General features: G+C 37.2%; 2 long non-coding RNA genes across 6 annotated transcripts in view; one reads left to right on the plus strand and one right to left on the minus strand.

Moving 5' to 3' along the window:
• Positions 1-1,473, plus strand: part of LOC138200803 (uncharacterized) — a 1,860-nt gene extending 387 nt beyond the window's left edge. The window contains exons 2-3 of the long non-coding RNA XR_011178429.1: positions 871-968; positions 1,060-1,473. This is a non-coding gene — a long non-coding RNA (uncharacterized lncRNA). The remainder of the gene's footprint in view (positions 1-870; positions 969-1,059) is intronic.
• A 1,636-nt stretch (positions 1,474-3,109) lies between these two features.
• Positions 3,110-5,000, minus strand: part of LOC138200810 (uncharacterized) — a 6,857-nt gene continuing 4,966 nt past the window's right edge. For all 5 annotated transcript variants that reach the window (XR_011178434.1, XR_011178433.1, XR_011178431.1 and 2 more), the window contains exon 3: positions 3,110-3,425. This is a non-coding gene — a long non-coding RNA (uncharacterized lncRNA). The remainder of the gene's footprint in view (positions 3,426-5,000) is intronic.

Below are 5,000 nucleotides of genomic sequence, written 5' to 3' on the forward strand. Positions count from 1 at the left end.
CCACTTCCGATAAAGCATTTCAAAATAAAACACGTTTCCTTTTTTTTGTTAGTGCCCGAGTACCGAATATTGTTATTTGTAAAAGTATTATTCTTTTTATCCTGAAAGTTTAAATGCATTTTGGAGGCTTTATCATATTAAAAAAATTCATGAAAGTTGATACAAAAATCTCTCCCGGCAAAAGATTTAGTATTTTAGTGGAGTTGCGAGTGGGCGTGGCCAAATGGCTCGCCGGCATACATGACGCCCCGGCATCACGTGATCACACCTGGAAGTACAACAGAGTCACGTTGCACCATTACCTCAACTCAACAGGAAATCCGCCATTTTGAATTGAGTCGCCATTTTTGTCGATTTGCACATGTTGTACTTTAACGAACTCCTCCTGGGGATTTTTTTCTGTGCACTCTTAACATGTTTGGGATTATAAATGATCAAAATAATAAAAACAAATTGACATAGTTGCGAGGCAGCAGTGCTAACCACTGCACCATCCATCTCCCCAGGAGCTAGACAGGATAGTGATAAATCACTCACTGCAACCTATAACTCCACGTCCATAAATATTCATTCAAATGTGACCAACATTGCTGCAGACATTCTTTGGATAGTAGATATACGTGTTTTCAAGGAGGTCTGCAGTGATATTAAATATCTTCCTGTAATGTGTAGTGGATGCAAAACTTTTTCAATTCCTCCAAACGTTTCAACTTCACTAAAAGTTGAATCACCATCAACAGCTGGAATCTGAACCATGAATATCAACCTTGGTGAAGGAGAATCTTTTACCTGTTGAGTTAACCAGACTGTTGACTGAGTCTCTGGAAGCTCTGAGTGAACTCCGTGAAACACTTTCTTCTCTTTCTCCAGCGGTCTATGACGCTGAGCTGGAGACGACCTCATGAAGACATGGGTTCGAGCCCCGCTCAGGTATCACACATGGTTCACGGAGGGTGAGACCTCCTAAGGTGAATACCTCTAAGGGTAAGCCACATGGGTTCATGTTGTACATGTCCAAACCAAACTAATACAAAGCTTTTTTTTCTCTTCATATTTCAGAAGTCCTATGACACAGTGCAGTGGTTAGAGCTTCTTCAGTGAGAAGTAACTCAATCGATGCGATCATTTTTGAATGTATACTATACAGGGCGATGCGGCTAAGTTTGATGTTTCGCTGTGACACAGGAAGTTTAAGGTCAAACGATGCTCCAAACCTCACGAAACATGCGTCAGGTACCAACTTTCATGAGTTTTTGAAAAAAAAAAGGCCATTTTTTTTAAAGAAGAATAAGGAATGAGATCGAGAAAAAAAAATCAAAACTGGAATATGCGGGCCCTTGCATGCTGCACGTCGGGGAGCCGGCAGAGCCCGCATATCACTGATAGCAGTTTTAATTTTATTTTGTGTTGTGTTCAAAGGCCAAAAAGGAATCCAGATTTTTTTTTAAATAAAAATAAAAATTTCAAAAGACATTCAAGTTCTGCATTTACATTTTACTGGCAAAAATGTATTATCAACTAAAACACTGGCAAAATGTACTTACATTTCCTCAGGTTTCTGGAGTGCTTATAGTTGCTGTGGTCAAAGTAAGGGTGGTGGGCAGTTAATTGACTAAAAGCTATCTATTTTCACATAATTGTGGATTATTATCTTGACAATATGTAGAGCTTCACTGCATGAAAATTATGATCACCAAACACTGGCAAAACAAAGCTTATGGTGAAGCTATTGTGGCTTAAGTAGTGTAAAAAAAAAACTTGGGTGCTGCACTCAAGTGTTATAATGGTTGGGAAGACCTGCAATTGATGTAGGCTATTTAAACTCATTTTTACTCTCATCATAATAATTTAACTCCATCAGTGGTGGAAAGTAATTAAGTATATTCACTCAAACACTTACAATTAACAGTTTTGAAGTACTTCAGTACTTCCATCTAATGCTACTTCATACAGCCACTTTAGTTACAATTAAGATAAAGATTTCACACAATGGATAATATAACAAGCTTTTAAAATACATTACATTGTTAAAGATTAAGCCAGTGGTTACCACCATTTTTTGCTTCTGCATCCTCAAGTGACTTTTTCCCTCTTATCTTTTTCCAGGGTTTCATTTCAAGAAATGTTTAAATGATCCGGCATCATCATAAAAATAATTTTTTCATGTAATGGTATATTTTTACATTGCTGTTTGGAGGTTTTACTTAAGTTAAGGGTATGAATATTCTTTCCACCATTGTACTTTTTTATATTTGGGAAAATATTATTTCGTCCCCCATTTTTTTTTTCTGTACTTACTTGTCAATGTCAGGTTTTTCATACAAAACACATCAGGATTTTATAAAATAGTTTTAGATTACAAATAACAATGTAACAACAAACTGTCATACTTATACACAAATGCATCAATACGAATATGCGTTTAGATAGATAGATAGATAGATAGATAGATAGATAGATAGATAGATAGATAGATAGATAGATTATTAGGGGACATTTTTTCACTACAGCAGCATTATAGATACAGGAAAAGCAACAAAACAACAGAGTAAAAAATATTAAATATAAAAATGCATAATATATACAATAAAATACAATAATACTAAATTCAATTAAACTAACTAAACAATAGTGCAAGGATTTAAACAAACAAGAAAACAAACAAACAACGGTGTTATTGTTGGTTGATTGATTTGGCCAGAGGTGAGTTTTATTGCAGTGGGCAGGAATGATCTCCTGTATCAGGAACGATCTCCTGTATCAGGAATGATCTCCTGTATCTGGAACGATCTCCTGTATCTGGAACGATCTCCTGTATCTGGAACGATCTCCTGTATCTGGAACGATCTCCTGTATCTGGAACGATCTCCTGTATCAGGAACGACCTCCTGTATCAGGAACGATCTCCTGTATCTGGAACGATCTCCTGTATCAGGAACGACCTCCTGTATCAGGAACGATCTCCTGTATCTGGAACGATCTCCTGTATCTGGAACGATCTCCTGTATCTGGAACGATCTCCTGTATCAGGAACGATCTCCTGTATCAGGAACGATCTCCTGTATCTGGAACGATCTCCTGTATCAGGAACGACCTCCTGTATCAGGAACGATCTCCTGTATCTGGAACGATCTCCTGTATCTGGAACGATCTCCTGTATCTGGAACGATCTCCTGTATCAGGAACGACCTCCTGTATCAGGAACGATCTCCTGTATCAGGAACGATCTCCTGTATCTGGAACGATCTCCTGTATCAGGAACGATCTCCTGTATCTGGAACAATCTCCTGTATCTGGAATGATCTCCTGTATCAGGAACGATCTCCTGTATCAGGAACGATCTCCTGTATCAGGAACGATCTCCTGTATCTGTCCTTGTGGCAGCAGAGCTGAAGGAGTCTATTAGAGAAAGTGCTCCTCTGTCCCTGCAGTAGGTGGTGGAGAGGGTGGTCAGGATTGTCCAATATGGATAATAATTTCTTCAGCATTAAATTAAATTAATGATAGCATTAATATCACAAGGGCTTTTAGGTACATTTGGGTAATTATCCTTACTTGCTTTAAGGTAATTGATATTCAGTGCTGGACTTTTAATAGAATTTGAATGGAGTTTTTCCCCATTCTAAGTAAAGCAAAGGTTCTGAAAACCTTTTTTTTTTTTTTTTTTTTTACTGTTGTTTAGTTTCATAAGATTCCTTCTTTCCCAAAAACTCTGCAGCAATACTGTACTTTTATGCTGAAGAGAATGCCTCCACTTCCTGTCAAGGACATATTCTTTCTGGTCAGCTTGACTTTAATATTTTGTTTGCACTGAGCATGCTCTCTTCATTCAGGGGAGCAGGGTTCTGGACATACCTGAGGCCACAGACATGTAGGTATGTTTTGCATAATCGGAAACATATGAGAAAAAAAAATGAAATCATTTTCAAATCACAACAAAAATTTAGGATTCAAAATAATATAGTCCGATAGTTTAAATCATGACAGTGCCAAATAATTTTGCAGTTAACTGTCCAAATAATTACTTTTATATGATCTATTTTCTGTTAAAAGTTTGGAGCTGCATGTAGCACATAGACTATATAGGATATATAGTAATCGCTCATATAATTTTTTTTTTTAAAGTGTGCAATGCATATTTTTTTAGTCACTCATCTACACCTTACAGAAAGGTGTCAGCATACCAACTGTTCAAGTATCTCTGTAAATGCAGTGCAACACATGCACATGACGAACAGAAAGAAACTGGTGCTGGAAAGTATTACTGCACTTGAGTAAAATGTTGAGATATTTGTACTTTACTTCTGTTTTATGCTGCTTTATAACTCTTCTCACTACATTTTATGAGTAAATATGGTAGTTTTTACTACACTTTCATGACATTCATTAGTTATCTGCAGATTTAGGTTATTAATAATGACAACATAATCAAAGATAATTAATTAGCCCCACCTTTACAAGCCCCACTTTCACTAAAAGTAGCCTAATGATCACACATTAATGTGTCAATAAATTAGGCCGATTCTAAAATAGGACATTCTGCATAATGAGCACTTTAACTGTTGGTATTTATATTCTAGTTCTACTGAAGCAAACATTTTTTTTTAATGAGTGGAGTTTGTTGGCAGTTGTTATTTTTTTGTGTTACACTAACTAACTGACAGACTAACTGACTAACTGACTGACTAACTGACTAACTGAGTTACTGACTGACTGACTGACTGACAAACTAACTAACTAACTAACTGACTGACTGTTAGTTAGACAGACTGACTAACTGACTGACTGACAGACTGACTAACTAACTAACTGACTGACTGACAGACAGACAGACTAACAGACTAACTGACAGACTAACTGACTGCCTGACTGCCTGACTCCCTGACTGACAGACGAACAGACTGACTGACAGACTAACTGACTGACAGACAGACTGACAGACTGACTGACAGACTGACTGACAAAGTGACAGACTGACTGGCCGACTCCCTGACAGACAG

This window comes from Embiotoca jacksoni, unplaced genomic scaffold, assembly GCF_022577435.1.
Source record: "Embiotoca jacksoni isolate LCO1_2020_lvr unplaced genomic scaffold, fEmbJac1.0.p SCAF_2, whole genome shotgun sequence".
Classification (NCBI taxonomy): domain Eukaryota; kingdom Metazoa; phylum Chordata; class Actinopteri; family Embiotocidae; genus Embiotoca; species Embiotoca jacksoni.